The sequence below is a fragment of the Bombus terrestris genome, chromosome 18 (assembly GCF_910591885.1).
Source record: "Bombus terrestris chromosome 18, iyBomTerr1.2, whole genome shotgun sequence".
NCBI lineage: Eukaryota > Metazoa > Arthropoda > Insecta > Hymenoptera > Apidae > Bombus > Bombus terrestris.
In genome coordinates this window covers 4,753,783-4,773,805 of record NC_063286.1, presented here as the reverse complement: position 1 = coordinate 4,773,805, position 20,023 = coordinate 4,753,783, and the positions used below count along the sequence as shown (strand labels likewise).

Sequence of the window (20,023 nt, the reverse complement as noted above, 5' to 3'; positions counted from 1 at the left end):
ATAATCTGAAGTAATCATAAAGTTTGTTATTATAAAAATTGGTGAAAATGTTGTCCATTCTGCCGAACACGTACTTCTGCTCTTCTAATTAAATTTCTATGAACGCTTTCTAACACATTGGAAGTGTTTATCAACATAACGTCAATCGGGACAACGATCTACAGTGAGATCCGTTATAACGAGATGTGATAAAGTGCACGCGTACCGAGCGAAAATTCAAAGTCGATTTTCTCGAAAACGAAGCCTCAAACGAAAAATTTTTATTCTATATTTTCGACTTCTTTTTTCGCGTAGAATCAGCCCCTTTCCGCTTGTACCACCAGTTATCAACTACCCTGTATATGTTGCTTTTCTGTACTTTAATCTTAACGCGAGAAGAGAAAAGAATTGGGAAGTGTAAATACTTGTAGATCCCACGATGGATATCTTACATATTTTAAATCTTTATGTCAGCATCTAATTAAATAATTAATAATAAATTTATTCAATCGTAAAAATATTTATACATACCTCTAGATGTCAAAATGTTTATAGGAATCTTTTGTTCGTTAAATAATAGGTAGAAAAATTATAACCAAATCTTTCGATACAATAAATCTTTGTTATAACAAAAGGATCAAGTATTTTGCTCTGTTTCCCATTTATCAATTCTTTAATAATAATTGTGCAAGTATTACCGCAAATAAATAAAAATATAAACAAACAATTACATTAATGAAATGATGTGTATTCAACATTATAATATGAATATTTAAAATAATTTATTCTAGAGGAAAAATATATATAGGTAAATAAATGAATCCATAAAGAAGAAAGTGGGGGGAGGGGATCCCCATATCGTGGGGATTATGTTATCTGAGATCCGTTTATCCAGAAAATGAAATATCATTTTTTATCACTAACGAACATATGAAGCTGCGTTTGGAATAGGAAGATATAAAATTAATTAATTTTTGCAGTTGTATTCATGAAACAACTTCATTGTATTGAAAAGTTGTATTCTTCAATTTAATTTGCGTTTTTGTTTTTCAATACTATCGTAGTAATTATACACATTTCGTCCGCTACAACATTTATTTAATAATAAATTTCTTCCGCAATAGTTGTCGATAATCATTTAATTAAATAAGTTATATGTACACATAAAACTAATTATTATATATTAACATATAGCGATAGAATGATAGCAGAGATAAGAAATATTATGCATACTATAATTCCTTTAGTTTATTATACTTTCTACTATAAAATACGAGTACATCTTACATAAGCAATATCTATATCTATATATAAAGGAACATGGAAAAAATAGAGGAAAGAGCAGACGCAAGAGAAGAGGAAGTAATGATCATCGGCGGAGACTGGAACGCAAGAACGGGAGAAGAGGGAGGGCTGATAAACGAGGACCTAGGGAAAGATAAAAACAGACGATCAAAAGACAAGACAATAAACATGGAAGGAAGAACACTGCTAAAGTGTCTGGAAGAGAGAGGCTGGGCGATAATCAATGGCAGAGATAGAGAAGGAGAGGAGTGGACCTATATTGGGGAGAGAGGAAACTCAGTAATAGACTATGTGTTTGGCAATCAGGAGGCGACAGAAGAAATAATTGACATGAAAGTAGGAAAAAGAACAGGGTCGGACCACATGCCGTTAGAAATAGAATATATCTATATATGATACCTAATCAAATAACCTACGATGCTAGGTTGTTAATTAAATTATAGCAAAGACAGAAATTATTGAATCACAATATGGCATTACATCTTTGTGACTGCGTAATATGAGTAAGTGAAGACGAGCAGAAAAATATGAATCGACTCGATGAGAGATCGTGTGAGAGTAGTACCATCAGGTTCAACGCTGCAACTGCAATCGTGTGTGTAAGATGTTCTGGCTGGTCGATGAAAGTTCGTCAGTGGTAAATTGGACGTATCAAGCCACATACTTTAACCAGTAGTCCTACTTAAGCTATAATAGAAAAAGGTATGAAATGGTACACTCGGAGCTTTCATCAAAACATCAGATTTTCTCTATGAATGGAATCAATCGCATAATAGCGCTTTGTATTATATTTTAATCAGTACCATACAATTAAATAATAAATCAGATGATGCATTTAGAATATCACATAATATGCATCTATCTACATGCATCGTATAAAATACATACAATTTAAGGACTAAATAATTTAAATAAAATATCGATATTCGTGAAATATTATAAAATATATTTTTTATCTGACTATTTGTCATCTTAAATTAAAAGGAACGGAATATTTCATTTTTATGATCCTACTCATATATTTTTCTAATATTATTACTTTCTTATTTACATTTATGATATTACCTAAGCTTGTAATGGAGGAAAACCTAACACAAAAATAATAATAATAGAAAAAATATATTTCGTTTTAATTAACAAGGAAAGAAAATTACTACAGACGTTGTTAACATTTCATTTTCGAATTAAATTAACATTTTAATATCTATAAAATATATTTTATAACATTCGTTCCTTGGAAAATGAGTTCTCTGAATTAGAAGTATAATTCATGTAAAACTCGTGTTTAGAAACGATAGATACAAAATAGAAGAGCAACCGATGAGGCAATTGGTTTAAAAATATATCGTCGGCAACTGTGGCCAATTTTGCTTAATGCTTCTGTATTTCGAAAATGATTTCCGTCTTTCTGAATATCGTGATAAACATTCGTATATTGCACCATTTGTATTTGTAGCATAACGTTTCACATATATTGTTATGGCTTTAGAGTATTATTTTCATTAATTTTTTAAATATTGCTACCTAATTACAACTCTAAAACATTTTTTCCTTCAAACAAATTTTAATGTATTTTTTCGTATTGTGATAATTTATTTATCCTTCACTTTTCATTCTTTATTTCTTATTTATTCTTCGTCCGCTTTCAAATATTACAAAATTTACGAGAAAATAATTTTTGTCCATCTTGTCCAGCATATGTTTTTAGTAATTCGCGTGTAAAATTCCTTATCAGTTGTAATTTTGATTTTATCAGGTTCATGCAAAATATTCTAATAGATTTAAATGAATAAATAAATTTTAAACGATATTTAATGTATACAAATGCGTAAAGGGTTATTAAACTCTTCTCGTCAATATTTATCGTAAAACATCGAAGAGTAAAGAATTAATGCAAATGATACGTTATTCTGCTATTGATTATACTATGATTATATTCAATATATCAATATATTATTGATCTTTTCTATAAACTACTTTTATATTGAATCTCCCTTATTTTTGTTACTTAACCTCTAACCTAACCTCTTCTAGATGTGTTAATCATTATTTTCTTACCAATTTTTGTTCTCTTCCTCAAAATTTGTTCTTTTCTTTTGATCAGACATTGTAGAATTTTATCAAACTTTTTCTCATTTATTAGAAGCATTAATTAAATTTTTTCTCTATTTCAATTTGTGCGTTTGTTATGTCATGTAATATAAATTCCAGCGTGAAATTAGCTTACTTTTGAATTTATTTCTTTACAATTTCCCATCATCTACAAATATATTCGATGTAGTAGTACCAGTACAAGAACTAAAAGAAAATATACAGACGTGAATTTATAAAATACGCAAATGGTCGCATTATATGCACGATCATCTCAAAACCAATTGAAAACAAAAGTTAGCTTTTACACGGCTTCGTTGTTTCTTCGCCCATATCCGTCGCAATTCGGACATGTTGCATCACTTCGTTCCAGCTCTTTTCACAATTCAATTACCCCCACCCTTCTCCTACATAAACATTTCGTATCCATTCGCAATTATTGTTTCATCCTGCATTATGTGCAGTTTCTTTTTCGCTTCTGTCTTTTTATTCCTCGTCGAGAGTGACCTTCGACTGATGAGCTCGCAGCGAGATTTGTCTGTTTTAAAATAGCTCGTTTGGTCGCCGCATCTCAAATTTCACGCGAATTCTGACGGAAGCCGATACGCGTGGCGCATGCCTTTCGTCTGCCTCCATCGCGCGTTCCTCTTCTTGTACCATATGCCATTCAATCGGCTTCGAATTTAGATGCGAAATGAAGGTGCGCACGCATGTGGAAAGTATTGATATGCGAACAGCATATATCCGACACGACACGCGCGCATAGTACACGACGCACGTTGAAATATATCAGCAATTGTTTAAACGTTGAACACACGTTCCGATTTCGACCGAACATAATGGCTATCCAATAAACAGGAAGTCAGCTTCAGGTATTTGTACCGTGGATTGATTTTCTAGCAATTTCTTTGAAATATTTGCGATATATTATTTGCTTTATTAACTATAAGTGATTCAATTTTTAGAAAGTCTGGCTTTACCGAAGTGTAGTCGTTGAAAGTTGAAAGTTATAACACATAACCTCTACAGTAAGCCGCGGCAAAAATGAGTTTGGTTAATTCCGGAATAGCCGTTCTTACGAAGCTGTTAGGAAATTAATGGGTTGTGTAAAATACTCCTTAAAAAAAATTTCAGTTCCAACTTCACCACTTTTAAATAAAAGTAATATGAAATATGTAATGTGGGTAATTTCAGCTTCTAAATTATTGCATACATTATAGTGTGAAGTTGCTGTTCTCTCCATTTTTGAATTGTTTGTTAGCATGCGCGCGTAGAAAATAGTCAAGAAATTTCTTTCTAGAGAGAGAGTATCAGTCAAGCGTGAAAAATATGGGTTCGAATTTCAGTGTGTTTTACTTTCTGCAATATTGTCGCGTTACAAATATCTTTTATTTTAGCAATTTATGTAGAAGTTATGGTTGTCTAGTCATATACATATATATGTAATTATAGATAATATATAATTATATATATAATTTAAAAAGTCATGTATATATAACAATATTGTAATACAATTTGTTGAAGATAGAATTGATTGCTTAGATTCATCATTTAATAAAATAAAAAATCCTATTAATACTAAGACGTCAAATAATATGTTAGATTTTTCATTCAAAGTTGCAAGACTATTTTATATTTATTGATGCTATAACTTGTTTAGAATTACCACCTTATAGAAAACTAGAAGGAACAACTATGGAATTACTTATATTGCCAAATTGGAATTAAATAATCAATATGAAAAATGTATAAATATAAAAAGTGAGAAAAAATAACCGAATATATAATAATTATTTAACCAGAAGGTTTCTCATGTAGAATTACAAAAAGATTCTATTTTATGTAATATATTTGTTCAGGTTTCTTTTTTAGTAAAATAAAAAAAAAGAATAATGTGGAATATTTGATAGATAATATTATAAAACACTTTACAACGATAAATTTTGTAATTTTCCAATATGGAATAATTTTTGCCAAATTTTTACCCAGACATACTATGGAAAAAAAATTATTCCAAAAGATAAAATGAATTTTTTATTTAACAATGAAAATATTATTTTTAGGAAACATTTGATATAGATTAACCGAAATAATTGTAACAGTGTGAACAGCTTTTCCGAATACTTGAAATGATATAAATAGTTTGTAAGTGAGTCAAGTGGCATGCAAGTGTCTTCCGCAGTCTGAAGAAAGGGAAATGACAAACATCCGACGAATTGGCACCGCTGTTTTAATTCAACACCGACTCAAGTACATACTTACAGTAGTATTCCTAACTATTTATATCTCACTATAATATCATTTTTATCGTATAACATAGATTCAAGCTCTCTCCAAATATTTGGATAAAATGTCTAAGCAAAGCAAAAATAATTTTACCCCAAAGTTATTTAAATACTCTGGATTGAATTAAAATATTTCTGCTCCTTATATTATAATATCTATAATTAATAAGAGAATCAATCTATTATATTAAAAAATAATTTAATAAATATTCCTTAAGAATTAACGTTAATTAAATTGTAAGTATATTTTTAATTATTTAAAATTTGTTGACAAGAGAACTTTATTTTTAAAACAATTTTCTAAACATTAAATAATTTACATTGATCTACATAGCCAATGCCCATTTATCACTAAAGTCTTCATTATTAAAGTAAAACAGAGTGAAAGTGCTCTATTGAAAGAATGAATTGAAATAATGATTCTAGAGAAAATAAAGCAATTAAGAAACACTGATTCTTTGATCAATTATGTATTTACAACCATAAACTCTTTTTAACGTATCTTAAACTTTAAAAATTACAATTTTTTCCTTCATTTGAATACTGAAACATGTAACTATTATTTTCTCATTTTCAACATTGTTTCACAAATTTTATCACACCAAATCTCAAAGTGACTGCATTCCAATTACTTCTAAACCAATATATCTTGTATACTATAATTATTTCTTTTATAATATACAAATTAGTTTGACAATCCTTCAAGATCACATCATGTATACTGCACGCTTATCATTGACTAATTTAGTCATCACCAAACAGCTCCAAAGAGGCCATCCATTAAAAATGTACTCTTCTGAAAATTTCTCATCTCAACACAAAAATTTATCCTCAAATGGCATCAGAATGACAGAATGTAACCATCATGGAACCACAAGTTGACAATTTATTAACAGCACCAAAACATCTCTCGTAGCACGCTTACCGATTATTCTCTCTCGTACGCCAAGAAGAGCTTCGAAGCACTTGGATCGGCTCACTAGTATCCCCGTGTGTCACTGCTCAGATCCAATCAGCTGAGATTTTCGCGGTCACTCGCATGATTTTCACTAGGATTTTCACGAAGACGAACGACAACTATGTTCTTGATGTCGATGGCGCCGAGACTATTAGTTCACTGCGACCGGCTTGTCGCGAGCCACCGGCCAGTGCCTAGGACAATATTAGAATCGTCAATCTACAAGAGTCTCCCTCTTCTTCTTGATTCGTCGTTGCCCATGTTCTGACGTGCTTCGTCTAGTCATCTCTCTTCTACTTTACAGCTTCGTTCTCGCTCGTCTTCCTTCAGACCACTGTCCTCTTTTCGGCATCGTTTCACCGTCGACGCCATTTTACTTAATTTTGTATCTGATTTTATCGCAGTTGGTTCATCAGTTTGTTAAGGGGGTGTCCTCAATTAGAATGTTTTAAAACAGCGTCTTTTTGTAATTTTTTTTAGAAGGGAAAGAAAGAAATGAATTTGTTGAATTTTGAGGTATGGTTTTATGTATACTTGACGAATACAAACAAATTTTTGTTTAAAGTAAAAAGGAAAATTGTAACAGATTTCTAACCCTATTTCATGGGCTGCAGTTTTCAATCGGCGTCAAAGATCCACCTAAGTAATTCTTGACCGAAACGAAAAACCAAAAAAGCATTAAATTATTATATATTTTTCTTCTCGATGAACTAAAAAAAAAAAAGGCAGAAAATAGCGTGAAATTAAAAATTTTGGCAGGTTTAAAGAAAAAATGTGTTTTTTAAAAAGAAACAATAAACTTCAAGGTGCTATAACAATTATTTAAATAAACTTTTTGACGAACTTTTTAGTTCACTGAGAAGAAAAATATATAATAATTTAATCCTTTTTTGGTTTTTTATTTCGGTCAAGAATTACGAGGTGGATCTTTCTTGCCGATTGAAAACTGCAGTCCACGAAATAGGCTTAGAAATCTGTTATAATCTTTTTTTTTTACTTTAGAAAAATTTTTTTGTATTTATTAAATATATATAAAACCATACCTCAAAATTCAACAACTTCATTACCTTTTTTCCCTTCTAAAAAAAATCACAAAAAGACGCTATTTTAGAACATTCCAATTCAGGACGCCCTCTCAAGGTCCAAGGGCTGTCTTCAACGGATTACTCTAATGAGAATGCGACCTAATCGCACTCTCGCGGTTACGATTTATCGCTCGGTCACCTTGAAACCAGTTGTTTTAAGGTTTAATAGTAGGGGAACTGTTTGTATCTTGTTCAGTACACAGGATTCGGTCGAATAATCTTGACAGACGATTATGTGATGGTTCCATGTGAAAAGATAGTAAAAGAATATAAGATACAAATTTTTCGTCCGTGGTTTAGTTTCCAAGCAAGCGAATCTGAAAATTTGTCAAGTGTACTTGAACTTGGCTAATTATAGCCTGGGAATGAATAAACAATTAGCACGAAGTTACTCTATCTGCGAAAATGGCTTCATTTTCACAAATTAGAGTTTGAATATATTTTATTAAAAATTGTCCTAGTATACGAGTATGATAAATTTGAAAATTTATTTATCTCATAAACGATGCATCTTCTGAAGAAATTTTATTTCTTTCATTTTGGACTTATTTTCACATGTTGTATAACTTCCTGTCAATTATTTATCAGTTCAATCCGGAATTAACAATATTCAAGTATATGTACTTGATACATCTTCAAACTTGATTTTATCAAAAACGAAGATTCTATATTTTCTTCTTATGTTTTCATAAGTATAGTAACTAAATTGGATCTAGAATAAGAACAAGTAAGAATGTTTTATTTGTTAACAAGTTGGTATAGTTCGTGTATTTAATAACGATGAATATAATGATAAAGCGTGACAGATTATTCACTGATAAACAATGTCAACGTGTTCGTTCGGCTTAGCCACTTTAGACACCCGACCTCTCGACGTGTGCTCTTAGAATCTTCAAAAAGGACTGACTTGACCTTACATCATTTCTTGGTCTTCTCGGAGAGACGACCCCCACTACGCTCGGGTCACGCCACCGTTCGCGCCTATGATCACGTATGCTGCTTTCTTTGTGGATGAAACAACAGACCGAAATCGACATTTCTGGAAATCGCTGCTTGGCGGCGACCATGCGCTCGTCGATACATTGTATGCCCCTCGTCGGGCAGATAAGGTGATCCGCCTGCGACATTGTAGGACCGTGAGCGACGACCAGAAACTCGACCCATACTAAAGCCTAAACAAAACGTACAGCTCCCTCTTTCTTGATACTACGTAAGAAATGACCTCATTTGCATATCGATGTTATTCAGCCGGGTTTACATTTTTACAGGACTGCGAATTTTTATGAAAATTCATACTTTTGTAAATGTAATTAAGAAAATTGAACTTAAGCAGAGATTTACTTTACCTTCTAAACATCGTAACAACTATTTTATTTCAGATATTTTATTGACGAGATGGTTCTAATAAAATAATCGAAAGGGACTAAAACTCGATCCTAGCTGAAGTTAACACTAGAACTACCACACCGGTGAAATTGACTGGTTTTACAATTTTATTTTAGAATTTCTACTTCATGTTATATTTTCTTCCGCAATGATGTAATGACTTTCGCAATGATAATTAAAAGAATAATGTAATGAATTTTATTTTGTTTTTTATGTATTCAAGCTGAAAATGATTTTGTATCAAGGCTATATATACAAATACCAGTGAAAATGACTGGTTCTAAAATTTTATAAATGTGTCAACCGTCGTTTAGGGATGATGGCCCCGGATGGATTAATAATACCAAAAATCTACTACATAACATGGAATTGCTTCTGTAGGAAAGTAATAAATCAATAAATATAAAAATATTCTATTATTAGATATTTTTTAAAGACCAGCCATTTTCACTGGTTTTGGTACAAATGGGTTCGTGTTAGCTATTGGTAGCTCTAGTGTTAAGGAACAATCGTAGAGAAAAATTTTGCACCGTTTTATCTATCACCCCATTTTTTTCATAGGTTCAGTTGCAAAAAGCAGAATTCTATCTTTTACTAGAATAGATCTTTTCTGCATAAACTGATTTCTCGAATCACTTTAGGTATAAAATATACAAAGGAAGATCGTAGGAAACTCAAAATTTTTCAGGATATTTTATTGTTTTAAAAATTGCTATAATTATCCCATATTTTTGCATACTATTTGCATTCAGTGCATTTTTACAACTTTAACTCTTCTTTTATCCCAACAACTTTTATCACAAATCATATTTCTATCTTTTGAATAACGAATTTTCTTGAATGCAAGAAAAATATGAAAATGTCATTATTGTGGCGGCACTCGACAACAAATACCGCCACTCGACACTAACTAGCAACGGGCACGGCAGCGCAGTAGTTAGCGTAGCGGCCAGGTTTTCAGGACAGAGATGGAAAGAAAACAAAAACAATATCGTACATAAGCAGCGCTCTACAGCGACTTATATTTAAGTTACAAGTGTAAACCTAAAAAAATGTAATTCCGACACACAAAATTTGCATGGCTATAGCTGCAGATTTTTCTTTCACGCATCAAAATAGAAGAATAATTAGCAGTGCCCCAGCAGCGACATCTACAGCCGGCAACTACAACTATCACGGACAACACATATCATCTCAGATACTAAACGAGACTGGAGAAGGACTAATAGAACTGAAAACAATAATGGAGAAGAAAAGGGCAATACCAGATGGGGAGGAACGACAAATAAGGAAGCACAGCAAAGAGACAAAATCCCAAAAGTTGCCATAGTTTTAGAGACAGATTATACAATGGGAGTGCGATATAACAGAGTGGATAAGAGGGGAGGTGGATATATGAGAAAAGAGAGGTAGACAAGGGAAAGAGTTTAGATAGATATAAGGGAGGAGGCAATAAGGTGATAACGCCATAAGACTGATAGAATGTAAAAAGCGTAATAGGTAAACGAGATGTAAAATCGGAAAGCTCGTCCAAAGCCGAAAGGCACGGACTAGGTAATAATAAATAAAATAAAATAAATAAATAATTATTTTGTTCTAATAACTAATTCACTATTTCTAAAAAACGTTTCTGATACAAATGCACGATACTATTCGGTTCATCGTGCCATCGTTACTGAAATTATCGGCAGGCAAAAAATACAAGAAAAAAGCTCATAAAAAGGAGACTAAAGAGAAAACACCACAGTGACCTCACTAAAGAAATAAAATAGACAAACTGGAAGATGGTATTTCCGATGGGCGTAGCCATCCACATGTTAGAAAAATTTACTGAATGCCCAGCTGGACGAATTGTAAAGTACAAATTAAATAATAAAAAAGAAATTACTGAAATGACATCATATAAACTATCCTTTCTCTTAAACTCCACAGCACGATCGTATATACATGTATGGAAGTTCCTGTGGTGGGGATAAGGCTCTTAGCGACAGAAAATGTTTCAAGCGAGGCACATCAATCGATTTGTTAGGCTTCGTCGTGCAGTCTGCGTTGTATCTGGAATCTGCGACACGATCATGCCTGTAACTGAATTCTACTCTAATATGTAAATCTACATTTATTTATAAACAACATTTTTTACTCTATATTTACTTTAAATAAATTGAGAAAGGTTATGGAAAATAGTTTGGCTTATATTCCTTTACCTTCTGTGGTAAAGATGGCGAAGGTGACATTAAATTTAAGAAATCGATTGCAGCGCTATGATTAGCGACCGATTTGTAAAGCACACTTATCGATATTTCAGAGTAAAATCATCAGATTCCTGAGCACGACACTCTATGTATTATTCGTAAACTATAAACGTCTTACAATGCATCATTTTTACAAGCACTTTTACGTTTAACTCTAGTTATTCATATAACATGTGTTTATAATCAGCTGTGAACGAGCGTACGTAAAATGGCATAACGCCGATAGGTTTAAATAGCAGTAATTTCCATAGTAAGATAAAGTAGGAAATGATTTTTTACGCAATTATATCAAGAAAAATGTTCTGAAAGCATTCTAATTTGTCTCAATATGGGATTATTAGGTTATCCGAAAAGTTTCTTTTCTTTTATAAGGAAATAATAGACGCATGCCTTGGCAATTATAAAGAATTTTAATAATTTTCTGTGCTTCATTGAGCTTTACGTTTTTAATCCGTTACGTACAATGATTTTAGTTGAAATTATTGTTCCTTAACGGAGAAGAATATTTTTTATTATAGAAAATAGCCGCTAGATGAAAATATATAAAAATATTCGATGTTTTCTTATTTTCAAAGAAAATATTATCTCTTAAGACAGTACTTATCTTTCATAAAGCTAAGAATATTATAATTTCTGCGAAAGAATATTAAAAATATGTTTGACAAAATTATAACAAATTTTCTTTATTAATTCGGGAAAACGAGTTTGCTTTTCGGCACTGAACTGCTTCGGGGCTAAAGTTACTTTAAACGTCCATCTACCAACATTGTCTTCTGGCATTTTGCCACTATTTCTATGCTCCATCGAGAATCACGTTGGCTCGAAACGAGATAAAACTTCGGAAATAAGGCAAATATTTTAAGCCAAGTTCTATGCATTGAAAACACTAAGCGTAAGCTTTATCTTTATTGAAAAGGCCGGTCGGAACTTTTGCCAATAAGTTTTAACTTGCTTAAACATTCAACTTTGTGACTTACGTCTGGTTGATTTAGCATGAATTAACTTTTCTGTTTTATGAAACTTGATACAGAGTTTTATATGTAACGCATGCTCGGAAACACTGCAATTAATAAATCTTCTCTAATATTGAATTTTTCCTTTCTTATAATAGTAAATAAATAACTAAAATGTAAATATTAAATATTTCCTGTTCAGAAATACCTTTATATCACTAAATATATGGTAAAAATAGATTAATAAAATTTAAATATTAAATAATTCCTTTCCAAATATTCGTTTTTATCGCTAAATACATATCATAATTACAATCATGTAATTGCTATGTTAATATACATACACGGAAACTTAAATAGTGAACATTGGAACTGCTTTAAAATTAGTTTATTTTGTATAAATGTTATTAGAATTTGGAAAATGGTAATAGTCTCTCAACCAGTTTTATTATATTTTAATTCAGTATAAGTTTATATTATATTATATTAGAACAACTTATTTGTTCAATAAAAGTATTTCAAGCAGCTTAATTAATTACAATATTCTATAAGTATAATATTATATAATATAAATTCTATATTTAATATAATATTCATAACGCAAAAATTAAAATATACAACATTGACACGTGATTATTTCGTAATTATATTATCTTCTAATAATAAAAACAGAATTATAGCAATATAATTACTAACGTAATTACAAATAGATGTAATTACTGCTCATAATACGTTACGAAACGAGGGTTCGAGCAATTAGAAGAATGCAGGTGGAAACCGGATGTTCAATTTAAATCATATGTTATCCAAATGCGATATGAAAACTAAAATACAGTAAATTTGAATATGTTATTATTTAACGATTATAATATAATAACTCCGCGGAGATATGGAGGAGTTTATTTTTCAATATACAGGATGTTCGGCTACAGATATAAAAATATTTAAGGCTAAAATAAGATAGACATCAAGAATAAAAAAAAATGTATTTTCGGCTTTGTTTTTTAATTATTGGCAATTAAAAATGAACCGAAATACCCCCCTGTGCGATTAAATCTTCTTACACGAAGGAAAGTAGGTTAGCGTAAACAATGGGGCGCACTGCGATCCTCAAATCGAACGATAAATGGGCAGCTGCGTTCTTGTAATGAAATTTGCTGGCATACAGACATAACCCAATAAGATGTAAAAATGTAGAGTGCGCCCTACGCCTCAGTTTCTTGTAACTATCTTAAAATTAAATAAATTGTTATTCAAATTAATGCGACGTAACCAGTGATAAAGAAAACACGCAAAGCATACGAAGGAATTAACGTTGAACTCAAAGTCGTTGAAATTGACATTCTTCCTTTTCATGTGAATCTTTCATATAATCTACTGGTAATAATATTTATAAAAACAGAGAAGGTCTGTGCATAGGTACGTATGTGTTTATGTCCCAGGTAATCTGAAAAACTAGTTAAGTGATTTGATAATAATTCTTTCACATTGAAAAGTACATTTTCTCCAGGATATAGGGTACATTTTATTACGCTTACTTCTCAGGAAACCGAGCAATGAATATAAAATATGACCAAACAGGCCTCTATTGCATGGTTGCGTTTCGCTTGACTGTCAGTTGATAGTCACTTCCCAGAAATATCTCTTGAATACTATTTACCACGTTGATTTTTATAACAAATAATAGTGAGTCTTAAATCACGAAACTAATTGTGGGGAGTAGGCACGAAACATTCAGTTGGCGCAGTCGAAACGCTCGCACATTGAAGAGAGAGAGGGAGAGGCAATGTTGCCACATGGCTACGATGCTGTGAAGTTGCTTTGCCTCGCACCGAAGATGCTTTCGAGATATATCGAGTTATAGCGATTACCAGATCGTGCAATAGTTTCGCTAACGACAGTGAATATTTAAAACAGGAATCGTTCTCTGACCACTGACAAGAGATAGTTTCAGTTATCATTTTGGATCAAGGTAACAGAGTATTCTCAGGTCTAATGAAGCTGAAGGAAAAGGAGAAAATTGTTTACGAAAAGACGATAGATAAATAGTAGCCTAGACACTTTAGGCGATTTACCGACGATAGAGTTCGAACTTCTCAGATTCGAAATAGAAAAATCAGCGCTAAACGTAAGTACTCAAAGAATTAACGAACAACGAGTTACTACAATTAGTCCTAATACAAATAGATTGCGGAATTAAGAAATATTACGCCACTACGCAGTAACAGTAGATTAGCATTCAACGGTTACGTCAAAGTATCAACAATTATTTCATCTGAATGGTATTCAAATAGGTAAAATATATAAAATATGCAATAAATGTATGATTCTCTCATTGGTATATATATATATATATGTGTGTGTGTGTGTAAATTCGATAGAATATAAAACATCAACCGACGGTTTGACTTTGCCTGTGTTTACTGGGAGACGGACAATACAAATAGAGAAGGACGGAAACTTAGCAGAGAGAATAGAACAGGCTTTCAAGAAGCGAAGATTGAACAAAGAAGAAAAGCAAGTTAGAAAGAGAAGAGAGATTAGAAGCGAAGAGTTTTGAGGAGACAGGGAAGACTTAGAAAATCGATTCTTGAGTTTTCACGAATCGATCGCCTGATTTCCAAAATATTACACCATTACATAAATATATATATATATATATATATAAAATTATATTATATTATATATATATATATATATATATATATATATGCAGATATCAAAAACTTAGAAAATCAATACATATCAATTTCTATTAGTAACAGAACTAAGAATGTAGTTTATGCAAAAGTATTAGAATATCAAAAAATAAAGGGAGAAAAATATTGCTCTCGACTACCTGATCTTAAACTACAGCAAATTTTCTGCTACTAAATCAAACTTTAATATTAATTCCACATAATAAAATATAAATTAAAACATTACAATTGCTGAAATTTTTTAAACAAATGAACCTGTGGGACGACTTTATGTAACCAATAAGAAAAAGAAAAATTGAGTAACATAACCATTTTAGTAATTTTCTTTTAATTCATCTATATATAATACACAAAATTTTAATGTTTCGTTATTAAGAATTCGTATTATCTGCAATAATATTTAATGAAACTGTATCAGACACAAGCATATTCAGTGTAAACTTTAAATAAAAAGTAGAATAAAAATAAAATGTCATCTGCGAGTGTGCAATTATGTATCCTAGAGAAATTTTATTAAAATTTTGTTAGTACTTGATATACATTACATAAAATGTAGCATGAGATTTGTCTAAAAGGAGGATAAATTGTAGGGCAAAGATATAAAAATTAAATGAAATGTTGATAAATATAAAAATTGGATTAAGTATTGTGGAGATAATAAAAATTCAATTTTCTTTGAATAACCACTACCTATTAACGATAATTATCTAAATATACGCTTTGCAACTGCATTAACATTTTACGTAACACAGTACTAGAAAACTTTCATCTTTGAAATCTCATGTGTGAACGTCCAAACATACTGTTCGATCGAACACACCACAGATTCGTGACGTGAACTGTGAAAATTTCCAATGACCTCGTGATGTACATATGTGATTAGCGAATAACAGTAACTCTCAGCGTTATATTCGATGTAGGTGCGGCGTGGCGCAAAGTGGATGGGTGCGGTTTACGTGAGTTAGATCAGCATTGACATAGTAAGCGATTTTGAAGTTTTGTTTATCCTTATATTCTAATGAGCAGAACACACGATATTTGACTCAGTTTAAGTTATATTTATTTCAGTTCAAAGCGTAATCAATGTGTTATATATGATAACATCTCAAAGATAAAGAAAATTTTAATCAAAATACTATACTAGTACTTTCTATTTTACCATATTACCATTGTTATGAATAGACTTCCACATATACTTCCTCAATTTTTGGAAGGGAAATAGAAACGTCATTATTTTACAAATGTTAGTTTAAATATTGAGACACAGTCCGGCATATCACTGCTGCTAAACATCTGAGAGGGTACCATTCTTAGAAGTTTTAAAGAGTTATCATATGCATACAGTAAGTCCCTTGAACCACTCCCACTATAGACACTATAGATAATATAGACAATATAGATACTATAGACCTTATAGACCCTATAGACCCTATAGACACTATAGACATTATAGATACTATAGACCCTATAAACATTATAGACACTATAGACACTATAGACACTATAGATAATATAGAGCCTATAGACCCTATAGACCCTATAGACACTATAGACACTATAGATAACATAGACCCTATAGACCCTATAAACACTATAGACATTATAGACCCTATAGACCCTATAGACCCTATAGACCCTATAGACCCTATAGACCCTATAGACCCTATAGATACTATAGACACTATAGACACTATAGACACTATAGACACTATAGACACTATAGACACTATAGACACTATAGACACTATAGACACACTGCGAAGATAGATGCCACCAAACATCCTACTGAACGGCACGCACATAACACAAACAAAGCATGTCAAATACCTAGGACTCCACTTAGACACACAACTTACATGGAAACAACATACTAAATCAATTATAGACAAAATACGAATAAAAAGAAGACAGATGTACTGGCTAATTAGCCGAAACCCTAAACTCAGCATGGAAAATAAACTAAAAATCTAGAAAACGATAATAAAACCAATTTGGACGTACGGAATACCACTATGGGGGACAGCAGCAATGAGCCACATAAATAAACTAGAGTCGCTACAATCGAACATATTGAGAACAATAGTGAACGCCCCATGGTATGTCAGAAACGAGGATATACGCAAAGACTTAAAAATACCAACGATCAAAGAAGAAATCGGCAGGTACGCAGAAAAATACAAGGAAAGAACGGCAACACATCCAAACCAGCTACCTGTTGAAGCGAGCAAAACTCACATAGAAAGAAGATTCAAAAGAAAACACCCCATTGACCTCGCTAAAGAAATAAAATAGCCCAACTGGAAGATGGTATCCCGTCGGGGGTAGCCATCCACACGTTATTTAGCAATTAGGTTAGAAAAATTTACCAAATGTTCAGCTGGACAAATTATAAAGTAGAAATTAAATAATAAAAAAAAAATTCTAAGTTGTAGATGATTGGAAAAGTCGTCCGGCGCCACTCACCCAATTTAACGCCGGATTTCTTCAACCGAACCGTCGGTCAACGACGACGGTCGTACGCAGCTGCGTTTGAAGAAGCTCTTAAACCCGAATCAAATGGACGACATTTATATCGTCTGTCTGGGCCAAGCGCATAGTGGTATCAGTTACGAAATACACGCCTGTCGCTTGTATTAATACACATACAACTTGTAACAAACATGTGAAAATTCCGCTAACGGAAATGTAGGGCTATGATGGCTAATTTTATTCGTGTATCTTAAAGCTTGGTGGAGATGAGCGATATTTTATCGTAGGATATCGTTCCGGTGCCGTTGGAAAAGCAGAGAAATAAATAAAGTTCTTCTGTTTCGCAAAAGAAGGATACATACATATGTATTTTCTTGTTCTTCCAACCCATTGCCGTTACGGTCATTTGTTGCAAATTCGATCGTTTGCATCGGACCTAAATCTTGAGGTTCAAATCTTCTGTTACAAATTACCAATTAGACCTATTTATAACTTATGCTGATCCCATATGTTATAAAATCTCTGCCAGTGCGACGGAAAACGCAAGTCTAGGCATCTTGAAAATAAGTGCATTAGAAGAGGCAGGAATTAGAACGGCCTTCTCTTACTACAAGAAATATAATAGCAGCAAAAATATATCATTAAGAGCTTCATGATAGATTTAATAATAATGATTTAATTAAGGGAATTATTTACCTTTACCCCTTATATTTTGAGAGGGCTATGAAGAACATCTCCTTCAAGAGGCTAATTAGAATACTTCCTGATATACATTGCCACATTAAGAATCAAATACTTCCCAATCAGCTAGAACCTCGGCGGTGTAGCCAGCTACGCTCGTTAAAGCCCAGAACTAAAGGCGACGCGTGGCGTGCCGAGTTCGAATCCTCGGCATTTGATGAAATCATGAACTACAATTTTATACCTCTCTCTATCGAGTTTTTCTGAAAAGAAAATATGCAACAGGCAAGTGACAGCCCCGCTTTGCCATATTGTTGTAGGTGCACGTATCTTCTGGGAGTGCACCTTAGTAAAGGGTGCTTGATGATGTTAGGCACCCAGGGGCCCGAGGAAACTCGCGCACTGGCTACTGATCCTCCGCCCGTGGAGGTTTTAGCCGGTAAGAATCCGGCACTACCTTATGCTCCACCAACTTTGCATGGGTATTAAGGTGTCTATGAAGATTTCCTCCACGAAAAAAAAAAAAAAAAATTTTTTTTTGTGACATGAGAGGAGAAACTAATATTTTATTAACCTGTTGCATTTCAGTCAATATCACACGATTATGTTATTATTATTATTATATTATATTATTATATAGTTATTATTATATTAAAAATATTTTGTGAATAAACGCTAAAAAAGGTACACATTATACAGTTGTTTATCGAAATCATTACAAGGTCACGTAGTATCTAAACACCCGACGCAACACTTAAAACTCGTTTGTCGAAAAATAGCAGCATTGCTGTCAATGATATTATCATAGTCGTGTGTGCTATGTGTATCAACACAAGCGCTGGACGCGTATATTACTATGTGAGTGGTGTAGACAGGCGATCAATGTTATCTATCGAATTCGGATTTAAGACTCAGACTGTGAATTTCAGACGCAACCGCGTAAGGCACTTTTCTTTAATCGATTTAATATGGTCGCCTTTTCGTAACAGCATATACCTACAATTATAACTGAGCATACAGGTGCATACATAATACATAGATGATAGCACTAGATAATGAAAAAAAAAATAAATAAATATATAGATAAAAATGTATTAACGAATTAAATGCTTCAGATAGAACATTTTAATTTTATAAAAGGAGCGAAATAAGACATTTCTATCTAGAAATGACTTGAAATCGTATTATTGAGATATATATAACTTTATTTGCTAGACTAGGTTGGACTTGTATGTGAATATCAGTGTGTGGAAGTATGTGTGTGCGCGGCGTCTCGAAAACAAAGGAATGTATACTGTCCAGTTAACAATCTGTTATGGGAGAAAGTGCTGAGAAGCGTGCAAGTGTGTATGGATGAATATCTTTGGAATCGTTTATCGAATAAATATATAACTATTCTAATATAAATTTAAAGTGTAAAATTAGTGTTCCTATACTTATATTTCGGCTATTAAGATCCAAAATTCTCAACACACATTTAATTAATATTTATAAATATACGTACAATTTACAAGTAAAGACAAACGTAGTAAGGAGAAAATAAAGAAGAGAAATGAAAGCTAGAAAAATTTGTTAAGAAATTAGTGGTTTCAACATATGTACGTGAATAAAATGTCCGATCGTCATTTAAAGGTAGGACTATTTAATTTACGATACTTTGTAATAGAACATTATAAATTGGTAAAGATATCTAAAAAACAATTAGAGTAAATAAATTAGGCTGCTCCTAGATCCCTATAAGCAACATAGAACTTTCTGACTTTGTTTAAGAAGTAAAAAATATGGAGAACGTCAAATATTTCAATCAGTGGTCAAAAATAATATTTATTCCCAAAATTCTTACGAGAGAAGCTATTTAAAAAAAAAGTTAACTCTCCTTG

General features: G+C 32.1%; 1 protein-coding gene and 1 long non-coding RNA gene across 2 annotated transcripts in view; one reads left to right on the top strand and one right to left on the bottom strand.

The window, feature by feature from the left end:
- LOC105666782 overlaps positions 1–20,023 on the bottom strand; it is a 360,020-nt gene that overhangs the window by 253,809 nt on the left and 86,188 nt on the right. The gene's annotated exons all lie outside the window — the stretch shown is intronic.
- On the top strand, positions 14,061–14,803 carry LOC105666712. The gene is made up of 3 exons (XR_001099550.3): positions 14,061–14,422; positions 14,482–14,588; positions 14,676–14,803. It is a non-coding gene; the product is annotated as an uncharacterized LOC105666712 (long non-coding RNA).